Below are 19,003 nucleotides of genomic sequence, written 5' to 3'. Positions count from 1 at the left end.
AAATGTGATTACTAGAGGAATAGTGGGAAAATGGGCGAAACTTTTCGATGATGGACGAATCAGTGTTCATGACGAAACAAAGAGTGGGTGGCCTTCTGTTGTCAATGATGGTTTGGTTGAGAAAGTGAATGACAAAATTCAACAGACGGTTCACAGTAAGGATATTTTCTGGTGAATTTCCAAAAATTTCAAATACCGTTCTGCATGAGATTGTCACAAATCGCTTAAGTTTTCGTAAATTGTGTTTATGTTGGGGTTCCGAAAATGCTTACATACGTCCACAGCATGAAGGGATTCGGCAGTGGTTCGACCTTTCTAACCGATGCGGTAATGAGGGAGATGAGTTCTTAAACGGAATTGTGACCGATGATGAAACTTGTATTTGTCATGTCACTCCAGAATCGAAACAACAGTCGATGTAGTGGATGCACTCACGATCCCCCCAAAAATAAATATTCAGCATAACTTTCTCAGCATAAAAGGCCCTGTGTACTATGTTCTGGGACAGACAGGCGATTCTTCTTGTTAAGTTTCTTCCTAGAGGTGAAATCGTCAATGAGGTACAATAGTGTGCAACTCTGAGGAAATTTCAGCGCCCAATTCAAAACCAAAGGCATTGTGTTGTTTCAAGGCAATGTACGTCCCCATTCTGCTGCTCTCACTCAAAAGTTTATTCAAAGGTTCGGTTGGGACCAGTTCTATTGTGAAGAAACAGCCCCGATCTCGTATTTTCTGACTACCACTTGTACTCAAATTTGAAGCGTGGTTTTAGAGGAAGACGCTTTAACAGTGATGACGAAGCAAGAATCGGTCTTCAGCAGTGGCTGTCTTCACTGGCAGCATCTTTCTATGAAGAGGGTATAGAAAAGTTGGTTCATTCTGGACATGCCTTATATAATGATGGCCAAATTGTTCTACAATTACTTAATGACCAGTTTTGGCAATGCTGAAATGGATAGCAGGAAATTTGGCTAGATTGCTAAATAGCTAACAACGACTTGTCTGCAATCACAACTGCTGAACGGTAATACATGCTAAAGCTGCTACAGCAGGTGGGTGATTTAAGTAGCAAGACAGTAAGTGCGGAAGACCACAAGATAACGATTTAACTCGATACGAGTATTTTTATAACAAGTCTAGTGCTGAATGGCGAAAGTGTTCAAAGAACATTACTATCTGCATTTAAGTACTTTTGACTGTAAAGCCAAGCTCTCTCTTGCATGCATGATATGATGATATGGATATCAATAAGCATTCACGCAAAAAGTGTAAATGCGGTTACGTGTACTCATTCTTCTCTGGCTGTTCTATGTTTTAAAATCCATCTGCAAACTACTCTGAAGAGACAAAGAAACTGGTACACCCGCCTAGTATCTTCTAAGGCCTCCGCGAGCACGCAGGAGTTCCACAACACGACGTCTCATTGTCTCGGTTAACGTATGAAATAGTGCTGGAGGGAACTGACGCAATGAACCCTGCATGGCTGTCCATAAATCCATAAAAGTAGGAGGGGGTGGAGATCTCTTCTGAACAGCACTTTGTAAGGCATCCCAGATATACTCAATAATGTTCATGTCTGGGGAGTTTGGTGACCCGCGGAAGTGTTTAAACTCTGAAGAGTGTTCCTGGAGCCACTCTGTAGCAATTCAGGACGTGTGGGGTGTCGAATTGTCCTGTTGGAGTTGCCCACGTCCGGCTGAATGCACAATGGACATGAATGGATGCAGGTGATCAGACAGGATGCTTACGTACATGTCACCTGTCGGAGTCGTATCTAGACGTATCAGGAGTCCCTTATCACTCCAGCTGCACTCGCCCTTCACCATTACAGAGCCTCCAGCAGCTTGAACAGTGGCCTGATGACATGCAGGATCCATGGATTCATGAGACTGTCTTCATACCCGTGCACGCCCATCCGCTCGATACAATTTGAAACGAGATTCGTCCGAAGAGGCAACCTGTTTCCAGTCAACAACAGTCCAGTGTCGGTTTCGACGGGCCCAGGCGAGGCGTAAAGCTTGGTGACGTTCAGTCGTCAAGGATACATGAGTGGGCCTTCAGCTCCGAAAGCCCATATCAATGACGTTTTATTGAATATTTCACACGCTGACTCTTGTTGATGGCCCAGCATTGTAATCTGGAGCAATATACGGAAGGGTTGCACTTCTGTCACGCTGAACAATTCTCTTCAGTCGTTGTTGGTCTCGTTCTGGCAGGATCTGTTTCCGGCCGTAGCGATGTCGGAGATCTGATGATTTGTCGGATTCCTGATATTCACGGTAAAATCGTGAAATGGTCGTACGGGAAGATCCCCACTTCATCGCTACCTCGGAGATGCAGTGTCCCGTCGCTCGTGTACCGACTATATCACCACGTTAAAACTCACTTAAATCTTGATAGCCTGTCATTGTAGCAGCAATAACCGATCTATCAACTGCTCCTGCCACTTGTTGTCTTATACAGGCGTTGCCGACCGCAGCGGCGTATTCTGCCTGTTTGCATATCTCTGTATTTGAATATGCATGCCTACACCAGTTTCTTTGGCGCTTCAGTGTGTGTTGGTACTACAAAGTAAATTTCAATATTCAGAGTCAAGCAACAGCCTTTCATCAAATATGTTCAAAGCGGCTTCCTGTTAATGCGTCCATGATGTATAATTGAATACTGCAATAGCTCCTACTGCCAGAGGTAACTCTTCATATTAATAAATACTCCGCTTATGCACTGTGATGAAGGTAATTACAGCCCAGATATTCCTATGAGTTACGTGTGCTTACATATCAGTAAATCATTTTATTTAACGGCTTTTTAATAAAACTGCTAAAGTCAAATACATTGTTAATGATTCTGAATGATATTTATATGTTACCCTAATAACCAGCCACCATCGTTTGCACGTACAGTGTAGATTATTAATGTAATACATTGACCTATTTTGTTTCATTCAGCATAATTTTTGTTTCATGGCGCATGACGTGTACGCTGATAATATGTGTGAGTGAGCCTAACAGTAGGCCGTGTCACCAAAAACTGTCTCTCCTGGCTAAGGCATTCACCCCTCCCCTCAGACAGTTTCAACGCAAGTAATCACTTGTTTCTCTTCCCCTTCCCCATTCACCCCCCCCCCCCCCCCCCAGTAGTTTTTCGATGCAAATGTCGTAAGTGGAGGTGTTTTAATATACTGTGTTAGCGTAAGAAACATATTACAGATAACATTTCAAGTAATTATTGCATGCCGTTGCTATCGTTTCTGTCCCGTGCCTCACAGTCGAGTCAAGGTCATTTCTAAATAGGAACGTACAACGTAAGTGAAAAGAATTGGTGACATCGCTCAGTGTTAGAAAAAACGTCGCCGTCATGTTCCCCAATTTGGCGTGCACCTTGCCGAGCTGACAATCCCTCTTACCGAAATGTGACAGTGTGCTAATTTCTGAGTCTAGTCTCTAAGCTAGTAATGACCCTTAAAGAGATGTCGAGAAAGCGACCAGTGTAAGCGAACCGTACTGTCTCGTTCACGCTCTACTAAACTTAGAATCCTCGTTTACTTTTACCTCCCTTAGTTTACACAGGTGGCTGACATAATGATTTCAAGCGGTCAAAGGAGTAGTGAGATAATCCAATAGCTCCTATTGTCACAGGTAACTTTTCACATTAAACATTAACAAATACTCCGAGTGTGGTGCAGAATAATTCTGAACCACTAACTGATCCCCTCTTCCCTGTTCCGCTCGCAAATGGCACTTGGGAAGAATGACTTTCAGTAAACTGTTGTATTAGCTCCAATTACTCGAATTATTTCATCGTGATCATTTCCTGAGATGTATGTCGCAGGAAGTAACATACTGTCCGACTCTTCCCGGAAAATACTCTCTTGAAATTGCAGCAGTAAACCTACCCGTGATACACAACGCCCTCTTGTAGCATTTATCACTGGAGTTCGTCGAGAGTCTCTGTAACACTCTCATAGTAATTTGTCTACAGCGCTATGTAAGCATGGCACGGTGACTTTCACGCCAGTGATGATGAGAATAATACAACACCCAGCCCCCGGGCAGATAAAATCCGAACCGACTAGGAATCAAAACCGGAACCCTATGATCAGGAGGTAGTAACGCCAACCATCTTTTTATGGGGGGAGGGGGGATTGGGCGGCTCCAATCTCCCCCTATAGCCTGTCCATTCTCTCCTTGTTTGCCTTCTTCGGCTAGCTTCTTTACTCACTAGATCATGTGCTGCAGACAGGTAATATGGCGAAACTGTAGTTATATATAAGTATTTCATTACCGAAAACATAATCATCATCAACAACAACAGCCGTACACTGCTGGATAAATGTCTCTTCTAGAGTTTTCAACATTACAGCATTCCACATCTCCATCATTACTTCGCGAGCCATCTGAAGGAGTGTGGTGGACGGTAATTCTGGTACCACAAACTGATCCCCTCTTCCTTGTTCTGCTGGCAAATCGCGCATGGTAAGATTGACTGTCGGTAAGCCTCTATATTAGCTCTACTTCTTCCTATTTTTTTCGTTGTGATCATTTCGTGAGACGTATGTTGGAGGATGTAATATACTGCGTGACTCTTCCAGGAAAATACTAAAAAAAAATGTTCAAATGTGTGTGAAATCTTATGGGACTTAACTGCTAAGGTCATCAGTCCCTAAGCTTACACAATACTTAACCTAAATTATCCTAAGGACAAACACACACACCCATGCCCGAGGGAGGACGTGAACCTCCGCCGGGACCAGCCGCACAGTCCATGACTGCAGCGCCTGAGACCGCTCGGCTAATCCCGCGCGGCGGAAAATATTCTATCAAAATTTCAATAGTAAACCACTCTGTGATACACAACTCCCACCGGAGTTCTTCGAGAATCTCTGTAACACTCTCGCGCCTACTAAATGAGAGCGTGACGAAAAGTTTCGCTCTCCGTTGGATTCTCTCCATCTTTTCTATCGGTTCTATCTGGGAAGGATCAGAGACTGATGAACAACGCTCAAGAACAGGTCGAACAAGCACCATATAATCCATCCACTAAATGGATCACATTTGCTTAAGATTCTTCCTATGAGTCAGTCTGGCTTCTGATTTTCTTACTGTTTGATTTCTGTGTTCATTCCACTTAAAGTCGCTCTGGGTAGCTACTACTATATATTTTACGGTATATACCGTTTCTAGAAATTTGTCATAAATAGTGTAGTTGTACAGTGGTGGATTTCTTTTCCTATGTATGCGCAATATTTATTTATTTACGGTCAGGGTCAAGTGCCAGAGATTGAAACATCAATTTTCTGTAGGTCATTTTGAAAATAGATACTGTCTTCTGGCGTTTATACTTTCTTATAAACAACCGCATCATCTGTGAACAGTCCTGAAGAGCTCCAGATGCTTCCTACTACATCGTTTCTGTATGATGGAAACAGTAGCGCTCCTGTCACACTCCCTTGGGTCTTCGGAAATTACGTATACATGTGCCGATTTTTTCTCATTTAGAGCGACATATTGAGTTCTACCTGCAAGGAAGCCTTGATTTCAGTTTGAAATGTGGTCCAATACTCGGTCCGCTTGTAATTTTTTTCCCACTGAACGGCAGTGCGGGAGGCCGTCAAATGCCTTCCTGAGCTCCAGCGCTATGGATCTGATGGAGGAACAGAGTGAAATGAGTTGCGCAAGATTTCTGTTTGCAGAATCTATGTTCATTTTTATAGAGGAGATTTTCGTTCCCCAAAAACGTCTAATTCTTGGACATAAAAAAAAGGTTCCATAATTCTACAACCTATTGTCGTCAATGATATAAGCCCGTTATTAAGTATATCTGTCCTACGACCTTTCTTGAAAACGTAAATGTCCTGGTCTTTTTTCCAGTCGCTAGGTACGCTTCGTTGCGAGCGGAATGCGATAAACTGCTGCTAGAATGGGAGCAAATTCTTTCCCATAATAATTGTAGGATCCTACAAGTATCTACCTGGTCCTTACGCTTTAGCACTACCATCGTTTGTAGTTGGTTTTCTATTCTACGATAGGTTATCTCAATAACGGAAATTTCGGAGTTCGTTCTCTGATTGAAGGGAGGGACCGTGTTACCATTTTCCGTTGTGAAACTACAAGGGTTATTCAGAAAGTAGGGAACGATTCGTCTGACACCGACCGCGTATATTTTTGTATATGCGTGCTCGGCAGCTCAGTCGGCATCCATCCGTGACAGCGGGAACGCCTCTGTGCGTCTGGTTTCTTCGATATTCTAATTTGAAATGTGCACTGCAATCGAAAATCCCGCCAGTTGTGAGGTGCGGTCTGTGAAACGGTTTTTGTTGGCAAAAAACCTAAAATCTTTAGAAATTTATCGTGAACTGTGCCAAGTGAGCGGCAACAACGTAATGAGTGAATGTTTCGTCCGGAAATGGCGCATTCGGTTTAAAAATCGCCGAACCAAATCTCATGATGAAGGGAAGAGTGGATGCCCGAGCATTGTGACCGACGATCTTGTCGCTAAAATTGGTGAAACGAATCGTGAAAACTGTCGCTTCACAATAATGGAGCTTTCGCTTTCTTTTCCACAAGTTTCACAGACTTTGTTGTTTGAAATTGTCACTCAAAAGCTAGACTACCACAAATTTTGTGCACGATGGGTGCCCAAAATGCTTACAGAGCACCATAAAGAACAGCTAATGGGGCGAACGTTGACATTTCTGGAGACCTACCACAAACATGGTGATTCATTAGTGGGTCGAATTGTAACTGGTGACGAGACTTGGGTGAAACACGTCAATTGCGAGACAGAACTACAGTCCATGGAGTGGGGGCACACAAGGTCCCCCAAAAACAAAGAAAATGTTTGCAAAACCTTGTCAGCAAGGAAGTTGATGGCGACAGTATTTTGGGATAGGCAAGGTGTGCTTCTTATTGTTTTTCTCGAACGTGAAGCAACCATAAATTCTGCCCAGTACTGTCAAACTCTGCACAGCCTAAGAAGAGCAGTTCAAAACAAACGCCGAGCAAAGCTGACTTCCAAAATTCTGTTTTCGCACATGCCCGATCTCACATGGCAAACCACACTAAAGAACTCTTTAATTCATTCAAATGGGAAATTTTTCCTTATCCTGCCTACAGCCCCGATCTTGCATCTAGCAACTTCCACTTTTTCTCAAGATGAAGAACTGGTTTGCAACGCAGCGCTTTGATGACGACGCTTAACTCCAGGCGCGCATGACTCACTGACTGAAGTCTCCGGCGGCAGAATTGTGCGCCTACACGCTATGATTTACGCCGATGGTCTTTCAAAGCTTGTCAACCTCTATGATAAGTGCCTAAATGTGTTTGGTGACTGTGTGGAAAAGTAGTATGTCAGTCGCTCTTTCAGGTATATATAATAAAATGTATTTCTTGTACTTAGTTTTTTTAAATGCTGAAACGGTCCCTACTTTCTGAATAGCCCTTGTATAATTACTGACTAAGTAGGTAAGTTAATCCGACAGCAATACGGAGTTTTTTAACATCGTCAAGGAACAAGAGTGGCAGGTTGTTTATAGTGTCGATAACGTAGATGACAAATATAATGCTTTCCTTAACACATTTATCACGCTCTTTGAGAGTTGATTATAACGTTCTAGAGGGGCACTAGCAGTAAAAGGTAGCCTGGGTGGCTGGCTAGTGGGATAAGGATATCATGTAGAAAAAAGTGGGAATTATATCAAAATCTTAGAAGTAGTCACATCAGGCTACAGTAGCTCATTACAAGCAGTACTTTAAGGTGCTTAAAAATATTATTAGGAAGGCAAAGAGTATGTGGTACGCAAATAGAATAGCTAATTCACAGGATAAAATTAAAACCATATGGCCCATTATGAAGGAAGTGTCTGGTCACCAGCACAAGGTCAACGATATAAAGTCAGCACGTAGTAAAAATATTTCTGTTACTGATAAATCAGATATACGTACAGTATTTAACAATCATTTTCTGAGTATTGCTGGTGAATTAAATAAAAATTCAGTTTTTGCAGGGAATCGTATAAGTCTCTTGGCAAATGCGTTTCCCAGACTGATGTCTGAAATACTCCTTTGTGGTACAGTAAAGGGGGAGATTGAGTCAATAACTAAATCACTGAAGACCAAGGACTCTCATGGATATGATGGAATACCTAGCAGAATATTAAAGTACTGCGCTGCACATGTTAGCCCTGTGTTCAGCCATATTTGTAGTTTCTGCTTTAGGAATGGTCAGTTTCCTGAAAATTAAAGTACTCAGTAGTAAAGCCGCTTTATATGAAGCTAGTGTTTGCTACAGTTATTGAAAAGGCTGTGTATGTAAGGATAATTGATCATTTTATATCACACGATTAGCTATCAAAGTTACAGTTTGACTTTAGAAGTCAGTTAATAACTGAAAATACTATATTCTCTTATCTCTATGAGGCAATGGATGAGTTAAACAAAGGGTTTCGTTTGCTAGGCATACTTTTTGATTTAACTAAGGCATTTGGTTGTGTTAATCACAAAATATTGCTCCAGAAGTTGGACCATTACAGAATACAGGGAGTAGCTCACAATTTGTTCACCCCTTTCTTTAGCAATAGACAGCAAAAGCTCATTATTCATAGTGTTGAAAATGGCTATGATGTGGGGTACAGTGGGTTACAGTCAATTGGGGTGTGACCCAGGGATGAGTGTTGGGGCCACTCCTGTTCCTTATGTACATAAATGACATACCCTCTATTATTACAGGTAACTCTAAAGTATGTCTGTCTGCTGATGAAAACTAGCTTGGTAGTGAAGGATGTTGTGTGGAACACTGGCTCGGTTTCAGATAGTGCAGTTCATACGTAAGTTCATGGCTTGAAGAAAATAAACTAACTTTAATTCACAGTAAGACTCAGTTTTTATAGTTTCTAACGCACAATTCAACAAAACCTGATGTTTTAATTTCACAGAACGGGCATATGATTGGTGAAACTGAACAGTTCAAATTTCTAGGTGTTTGGATAGATAGTAAACTGTCGTGAAAAGCCCACCTTCAGAATCTTGTTCAAAGATTTAATGCAGCCATTCTTACTATTCGAAAGGTATTTGAAGTGAGTGATCGTTTGACACGAAAATTAGTCTACTTTGGTTATTTTGATTTGCTTATGTCGTATGGTATTATATTTTGGGGTAAGTCTTCCCATTTTAAAAGGATATTTTTGGCTCAGAAACAGGCGGTTCGGGAAATAAGTGGTGTAAGTTCACAGACCTCTTGTCGACCCCTGTTCACGAGTCTGGGTATTTTGACATTGGCCTCTCAATGTATATATATACTCCTTACTGTCATTTCTTGTTAACAACATTGGCTTATTCCCAAGAATAAGCAGCTTTCACTCAGTTAATACTAGGCAGAAATCAAACCGGCATTTGGATCGGACTTCCTTAACTCTTGTGCAGAAAGGTGTGCAGAATACTAGTGCATCCTTTTGCAGTAAGCTACCGCTAGAGTTAAAAAAATCTTACCTGTAATCCATGAGCTTTCGAATCGAAACTGAAGAATTTCGTCATGGGTCACTCCTTCTATTCTGTCGAGGAGTTCCTTGAAAAATTAAGCAGATTCTTGTTGTATTGTTGATTGCGTTTACTTAAACTTATGGCTTTACTTTTTTTGGGTTCATAAAGATTTTATTTTTATCTGTTATTGCTTTTATGTTGTAAATTCATTTATTGACACGTTTCATGGCCTTGGAGATTTGCTGCTCAATTTGGCCCTACGGAAGTTGACGTGTAAATAAATATATAAGTGATAAAGGACTACACCCCACCACGTAGTACTATCTGAATTAACCAACTGCTGTTGCCGGTAGTGATATTATAGTTATTGAGAAGTGGTTTTAAGAAAGCCCTATGTGGACAATAGTCTGGGTATAAGAAAATTAGTGAATACTAGACTGCAAGTCCCAGAAATTATTGTTGCTACCTTGTGGTTTTGTCGATAGGGTCTTCTCGTCCTAAAGATAGATTTAAGCCTTTTGTCTTAAAAGTTAAATTCAAAAATTAGTTAAGACACACATGTTCTGATGTGTGTGTGTGTGTGTGTGTGTGTGTGTGTGTGTGTGGGTGGGTGTGTGCGTGAGTAACTAACTTAAAACCTATGTGGTGTGTGTCAAACCTGTGAAATGTGGTATCCTCGTGTAATGAACGCTGGTATTTCCTGTTCACTTATTGAAAGATGTTTTTTTAAACGTGTCACTACATAATAATGAATTTTAAATGGGTTTATGGTCATTATTAAAAGAACTTTCATTCTGTGTAATAATTTTAAAACTGTTTAGTCGTGGATCTTACCAGAGATTTATAATACTATGCACTTTATGGTTTTATTGAATGCATGTATAAGAATTGGAAAACTGACAGCTAGACGCGTTGACTGATGTTTCATAATTAGTCATTCAGGTTTCTGTCACAGAGTGAGGTTCTGTCCCTAACTGATTTTCCCCTAGGAGCTGTCGTAAACGCGCTGTTCCTGTTACCGACGTCGCGCGCCCCAGTGGAGCGGAGGTAAGGCGCCTGTTTTGTGGTCTTCTTCACCAGCGTATCGCTGGGTCGAGAGGCAGGACTCGGATTTCTGTGATATTGGAATTTCGGAAGAATACATTTAAAGGGAGCAAGATTAATAAGAAAAAATTGAGTCAGCATGACCTATAATCCATCAGAAACCCAGCGCTCCATTCCCCAGATTCCTTGGTACTAAGTGGTGGCAAACTGCGATCTTCCGTTTCGGTGCCTGTATTATCACTGAGTGACTGAATAAACGATTTCGACCCACCTACTGATTTTACATCAATCAGATCGATTGACAAAGTTTTAATTTTAAACTCACTGAACGCTTTTCTCATTGATCTCCTTACGCTGATTTTCATTTCGTTCTGCTTTTTTTGACTTCTCTTGAATCTGCGACGAAGCTCTCTTTGTTTATGGAGCCGTTTTCTAACAAGGCTATTAAACCACATCGAGTCTTTCCCACTCTTCTAGACCTTTTTCGGAACATACTCGTCGCAGGGATGCTTTTGAATTTTTTCCGTTTGTGCTCCCGTCCTCAACACTTGTTGTTGATTACACAGGCACTCTGCAGTTTGCATCCTGTCATCTTTCTTAATATCCATTGTAATACCCGTATTCATAGTTACTATCACAGTGTTATGATCACTGATACCTTCCTCTACGTTAACTGATTCGATACGTTCAGGTATGTTTGTAGCTATGTGGTCTAAGACGTTTCCTTCTCGAGTTCGTTCTCTAATTATCTGCTCGAAGTAATTTTAGGAGAAGACATTGAGAGTAACGTCGTATGAATCCATATTTCTGGCATCTGTTTTGATTGCATGACTCTCCCAATTTATGTCTCACAAGTTGCAGTCACCCAAGTTAATTCACATTCGGAATCCGTAAATTCTTTGGTGCAGTAAATATGACGCCACCGTTGGAAACTAACCTGTTCTGGCAATAAATATTCCTATCTCAGCTTGGGATTTCTTTACTACTCACTTCCAGTTCCAAACAACTTCCTGTTCCTAAGACTATCTGTGCATTATAACCTTCAATAAGCAATAATAATTCTGGTATATTTTCTTGAATCCTCTTGGCGTTTACTAATATCATATTCATCTTTATCTGTATCCGAGCTGCAAGGACGAGCATCCTCTGAGAAAATAGCGGCTGATGTATCTTCAGTTTTGGCAGGGAATTTTCTTTGATTCCAAGCGAAGGTTTCTCTAACCTAAAAAGCCCTCATGTGTATGCCACACGTGCTCCGCTATACCAATAATCAGTTCGGGCGTATAGTGCACACCTGACCTACTTAGGGGAACCCTGACATTCTCCACCCGTTAGCTGAGGCCAAGAAATCGCTTCAGATACCGTCGTAGAATTGTCTGAGCCTCTGGTTTAGACCTCGCATTCTGCTCCAAGTTAGAGGAGCGCTATCGACCCTGAGTAGGATGCAACAACTCGTAGTCACTTTAGCCTGGAGCCTGTGTGCGATGCAGGTTGCGCTTACCAAATCAGCCTTCCCCAAAAGGAACTGAGAATAGCTTTAGAAATCAAGTGGCAGGCGTTATTCATACCAACACGTGCCACTGTTTGAAGTCGGTTGCACACAATGCGCTCAACAGCCGCCAGCAGGGTCTCCTTCACATCTCGAACTAGACCCCTGGCAAACAAACTGAGTGCACACTGGCATTCTTCCCGCCATGTCCACTATTTCCTTGAGCAGTTCCGTTACCCACCTAACGTTGGAGCTCCCAGTGACTAGCAAACTCACCCTCTCTACTTTTCCGGGCTGGACAGGAAAATTGGCCGTTGGCCCTACAGGAGAGGCACCCTGTGCTGGCTCAGAAGTATTATCAACACTGGGTAGCAACTTATACCTATTTCAAAGACGTAAGGAGCCAGTCATGCGGCCTGTTCCCTCTTTTGCCTATCCGTCCAGTGATGACCAAACCGTTAACTGCTCGCCACGTGAAGATGAACCGGTAAGATGCTGCATACCCGAAGACGCAGTGACAACCAGATCACCAACGGATTCCAACGGCACCAGGCGTGTCACAGGTCTCGTCACTGGCACACCAATGTCGCAGCAGCATTGAGCAGTAGCCAGAAGCTTGTTGGCCGCAGCCAATGCACCTTCCAGCTTGTTACGGACAACAGCCAAGTCTCCACGAGCCCGGTCGCGACAATCACAGTCCCTATCCCTATCACACTGTGTAAGAACGCTGAATTGGATCTCAAAAAATAGAAATAAAGAAACGATATATACAGACTGTTTACAACATTGCAAAGTAAACTCACTCAACACAAACTATCGAAAAATACTCTAAAAATAAAAGGCACTAATAGAAACAACTAAATAATTAACTACTGTTCACTTCTACTAAGAAGTATATTATAGTAACACTTAATTAAACGATGTATACAAACTGTGTACAGCAGGTAAGCTGCTCCTTCTGCTGCTGGTCTCTGTTCTGTTTGGAAGCTTGAGCTATCAAATCGATATTGCTCCTGAATGTGTAAACTTTTCTGCTTCTTCTTTTTTCCTTTTTTTCCCAGTCTTCTGACTTGTTTGATGCATCTGAGAGTAGCATTTGCAACGTATGTCCTCAGTTATTTGCTGATTGCTTCCAATCTGTCTGCCTCTACGGTTTTTACTGTTTACAGCTCCCTCCAGCACCATGCAATTTAGTCCCTGACGTCTTACCAAATGTCCCATCATCCTGTCACTCTTCCTGTCAGTCTTTTCCATACATTCCTTTCCTTGTCCATTCTGGGGAGAACCTCGTCATTTCTTACATATCAGTCCACATAATCTCCAAAATTCTTCTATAGCACCACATCTCAAATGCTCCGATTGTCTTCTGGTTTTCCCACAGTCCATCTTTCACTACCATACAATGCTAGTTGTAAGGTAGTTTGTTTGGCAAAGTTGACTGATTTATGACCCCCTCCCCTTAACCTATTGTTATTCTAATTGATTTATGACAGACTGGAAATAATCTGTTCTTTTGTTAACCACCACCTCTCCCCCTTCCCCTCCTCCTCCTCCACTCCTCTGTGAAACCCCAACTCTCCCCTTCCCCTCGCCGATACAGAACTAGTTAATTAAAACTATAATTAATTAACCCCTCCCCCCTCTGGGAAACCCCCAACCCCCTCCTTTTACCACTCCACCTGCCCTCCCCAACCTGGAAATTGGCAGAAAGAAGTTTTTGTCTGTGCTGGAGAGGAAGGATCTGTGCAAGGACACCTTTGATATCAAATTGATACAAAATTAATTAATTGATCAAGTAATTACCCCCCCCCCCCCCTGGTGATGATATAGATTTTCCCCAGCCTGCACATATGTTCCTTCCCCCACCCCTCTGGGGAATCCTGACACACTGCCTGTCCCTTCCCCCTCCCCCTCCCCCCTTCCCCTCACCCCACCCATAAAAAATGGAGGGAAAATCACTCAGTCCATGTTGGATTGGGAGGATCAATATAGTATTTATTTAAACAATTTGTTTATTTATTGAAATAAATAGGAACAGTTTCACATGTCTTATTCATTTACTTAAACAATTTGAGGTATGGATTTCACACTCGCTACCAAGTATTGTGAGCTCATAGTACCAATGTTTATTTAAAAAATTTGTGGCAATATTCTTTATTAAAACATTTCGCAAGAGAAATATTCTTGTGTCAACCTCTCTCAAGTGGTTACTTCCTGTCGAATAAAGCATCAGTTGGCGGCAATCCTGTGATATTTGATACTTATGAGACAACCAACACTCGCTCTTAAGTAGTTACGTGTGCAGACACACAGACCAAGATGTTCAACCCACTCTCCCCATCCCTCATAAAGAGTAGTCGGTATATCCATTTGCTCTCATATGACCAGCACTATGGGAACCTGTAGAGGATGGAACAAAGGCATTCAGTAGAACTAAATACCGTCTCTCATGTGCCACCAGAAATCACACTAACCCCTCCCTTGTCCTGAACAATGTAGCGGATACCTAGGAAAGATCCAGCACTTCTGAAAATGCTGGTCTGTGGGTATCTTGGAAATAGGCTCCCCAATCTATCAGATTTATTGACTAATTAACTAACTCAATACCCTCTGTGTGAGGCAGTTTTTTCCTTGCAACCTACTGGTGGATACTAGGACTGGTATATGTGGCATGGAATTCTGGGATTTCATATTGCAACTGCCCTGTTTCCAAACCATACTCTTCTCCCTTCAGGATTTTTTCCTTGCATCCTGTTGACAGATACTGTCAGAGGTAGGTTGTTTGGCAGGGAGTCCATTACAATGCAGGTAGCTGAGAATATAAAATTTCACTCAATAGTGTTATGTCCTTAAACAATTTGCAGAAGACAAATAGATCGCTTACAACACTCACCACCACCTAACGATGTTACGTGTTTGTAATAAAAATTTATTTTCAACGTTTGAGAATCACACATAATCATTTTTCAAATCAAGTAATTAAATTTCTGCCACAAATAGACTGTAGTTCAAAATATGTTGGAGGTCTTGTACGCACCGACGTTTGACAACAGAAGCACCCTCCAATACCACAACGTTTCCACTAAACATATCTGATGAAAAATTGCTACCGATCACACACCTGCAGTCGTGAAGAGTGCACCGTTCCCACTAAACATATCTGGTGAAAAAATCCTACCGATGACACGTACTTGCGATCGTGAGGAAGTGTACCGATTCCACTAAACGTATCTGGTGAAAAAATTCTACCGATCACACATACCTGTGATCGTGAAGATTGCACCATTTCCACTAAACATATCTGGTGAAGAAATTCTACCGATCACACACAGCCGGCCGGAGTCGCCGTGCGGTTCTCGGCGCTACAGTCTGGAGCCGAGCGACCGCTACGGTCGCATGGATGTGTGTGATGTCCTTAGGTTTGTTAGGTTTAATTAGTTCTAAGTTCTAGGTGACTAATGACCTCAGAAGTTAAGTCACATAGTGCTCAGAGCCATTTGAACCATTTTTGATCACACACACACTTGCGATCGTGAAGAGTGCACCATTTCCACTAAACATGATGTTGATGATGTAGTCTTCATTCCAAAGACGGGTTTGATGCAGCTCTCCATGCTACTATATCCTGTGCAAGCTTCTTCATCTCCCAGTACCTACCACAACCTACATCCTTCTGAATCTGCTTAGTGTATTCATCTCTTGGTCTCCCTCTACGATTTTTACCCTCCACGCTGCCCTCCAATACTAAATTGGTGATCCCTTGATGCCTCAGAACATGTCCTACCAACCGATCCCTTCCTCTAGTCAAGTTATGCCACAAACTCCTCTTCTCCCAAATTCTATTCAATACTGTCATATCTGGTGAAGAGATCCTACCATTCTCACACACTTGCGATCGTGAAGTCCACTGGCTGCTGAGAGTCACGGCAGTGCTGCAGGGCGGGAAATCGTGTTGTCGCATGGATGCCAGTCAATAGAGACCCGCACACACATCAGCAGCTGCACGGCCAACACCCAGCATCCACACGGTGGCGCTACTGAATGCTCAGAGGTCCGAGAGACTGTCACCAAGCAGTCTACCGATCAGTTTACATGGGACTGTCCAGCACAAATATGCGTCATATTGAATCTTCTCACGCAACACACACGTCTGTTTCCGTCGCCATGACCACTCACACATATACTGGGCACTTCAGTCATTCAGAGTGCCCTGCCGCCAAAACATGCCTCCATGGCTGTGTGCAAGAGCCGAAAGGTCAGGGAATTCTTTGGAACTAACTGTCTATCACAGGCTAAGCTAATCCACGACTTCCGGCGCGCACTCGTACCATCGGCTATGGCACTCTGCAAGGCAAGCAGAAGTGGCTTGGATATACAGCTTTAATTGTAATTCCATCCCGACGTAGACTCTTCACGGCTTAAAAAATTCATTTCACCCAATCTGAGACAGGGATGTTTTTGACCATACATCTCGAAATTATCATGCAAAATGTAGATTTCTCCCTTTTATATGAGTTAATTTCGAAGACAGAAGAAATTGGGTCATTCACATATTTTGATATCGCTGAAGTATGGTTACTTTTGAAAATCCTGTAACAGGACAGCACAGGCTGTATTTGCTCTAAGCATTCCCTCATCAGGTAAATAAATCTGTTCTAATCAGCTTAATATCTGTTACGCACACAGGATTAGAATATTAAACTCATTTTTGGCCCATGATGGAGTGCTAAGATATACCTCTATCCTCACTTTCAAACTCTCTCAAAGTAACCAAATGCTTAGTCACATACGAAGTCTCTTATGTAACAGCACAGAGAAGTTATAAATATGAGGTTTATACTATGTGATCACTTTATAAATTCTGTAATATACATGATTTTTTTACGATGGTCATCTCTCCCTGTGTGTGTGTGTGTGTGTGTGTGTGTGTGTGTGTGTGCTGGGTGGGGGCTGGGGGGGGGGCTGAAATTTCATTAAAAGATATCACCACAACGAAAACACGCCTGATTACCACACCAACTCCCAAATCATATCTGTGGTACTCTAGCCCTCACTTCCACCGACCCGGCAGTACGTAATTTATATCAGATTGATAGGCTAAATAATTAAATTGATTATGAGAGTCACTTTGCATTCCGAGTAATTTTTTCCAGCATTAGGACTACAGTCGCCAGGTAGCTCAAGTGGGAATTCCTGGTCGGAATTACAGTATTGAGAACCAACATTTGTAGTTGACCTCAGAAGGATTCTACCGCCACCAATATACACATCGTATAAGGACCACGAAAATAAGATACGAGAAATTAGTGCTTAGAAGGAGGCGTATAGGCTATTTCTTTCCCTTGCTCTGCTTGCGAGTGGAATAGGAAAGGGAATGATTTGTAGTGGTACAGCGTGTCTTCCTCCACACGCTGTACGGTGGCTTTCGATGTAAGTATATACACTGAAGAGCCAAAGAAACTCGTACATCCACCTAATATCCCGTAGGGCCCCCACGAGCACGCAAAAGTACCCCAAAGCGACGTGATATGGGCTCGACTAATGTCTGAAGTAGTGCTGGAGGGAATTGACACTATGAATACTGCAGAGCTGTTCATAAATCCGTAAGAGTACCAGGGAGTGAAGATCTCTTCTGAACAGCACGTTGCAAGGCATTCCAGATGTGCTCAATAATGTTTATGTCTGGGGAGTTTGGTAGCCAGCGGAAGTGTTTAAACTCGAAAGAGTGTCCAGGAGCCACTCTGTAGCAATTCTGGACTTGTGGAGCGTCGCGTTGTCCTGCTGGAATTGCCTAAGTCCGTCGGAATGTATAATGGACATGAATGGGTGTAGATGACCAAACATGATGCTTACGTACGTGTCATCTGTCAGAGGTCTCATATCACTCCAACTGCACACGCCCCTCAGCATTTCAGAGCCTCCACCAGCTTGAACAGTCCTCTGCTGACATACAGGGTCCATGGATTCATGAGGTTGTCTCTATATCCATACACGTTGTAACCTTCCCACAAAATTTAATAAATAATATTAATAATAATTTGATTCTAATTTTTGTGTAACCTCAGAACAAAATTGGTTCCCATTTATAACCTCCCTAGAGAAATTCATTCACATTTAACCTCCACACAAAATTTGTTTCCCATTTAATGTAGCCACAAAATTGTTTTCTCATCTAATGTAAGCTTGAAACAGAAAAATTCCTAAACCTCGTAATAAAAAATAAATTCAGTAACCTGGTAAATTTTGGACAACAGCAGTGCTGTGTCATGGCCCTGTAAGATCATTCTGAATAAAAAAGCAAAAATTCTTACCTCAATAAAGTCGCCAACTATCTGCTCTTACAATAACTTTTTCCCGCACAGTTCTGTGCAATGCTGGCCGATAGATTTGTCATTTATGAAAGGAAGCAACTGATTTTTCTTTTGCAACAATCGGAATGATCATGGATTGGAGAAATTAGTAAATTCTTTAAATTGAAATGAATGCTAATCAAAATTTACTTTATATGACAAAGATTATTGTTAGGACATTTTTTAAAAGATTTACATGGGAGTTCACATAACATTACTAGATAAGCGCGAGGCTGCTTTTTACCTTATACAATAATACTCAGGCTCCGGCATCACTGCACCGCGACCGGCCCAGCCAACATGATACACTATACCAGACCAGAGCACACTCCAGACCAGACACAGACTAGCAACAGCTTACTGCTACAGTTACACAGTTCCTACTGAGTCAACACTGCTCTCTGGTTAGCGATTCCCTTATACCTTGCATATCGCAGGCAGTGCATGAGCAATACATCGAAATTACATCTGCTCGGACCTCTTACATAACCCTCCACTGGGGAGGGGGGGCAAAAATTTGGCAGCGATGGTGAGTCAATTGGACTTGCCATGAGCAACAAATTTTTCTTAATTAACTAAGTTTGCAGTCACAGAGTATATACATATATATATAAGTGCAGAACATGAAATGAAATAGAGTGCAC

Source organism: Schistocerca serialis, chromosome 4 (genome assembly GCF_023864345.2).
Source record: "Schistocerca serialis cubense isolate TAMUIC-IGC-003099 chromosome 4, iqSchSeri2.2, whole genome shotgun sequence".
NCBI lineage: Eukaryota > Metazoa > Arthropoda > Insecta > Orthoptera > Acrididae > Schistocerca > Schistocerca serialis.
The sequence above is the reverse complement of the archived record's forward strand: the minus strand, read 5'-3'. Positions refer to the sequence as shown.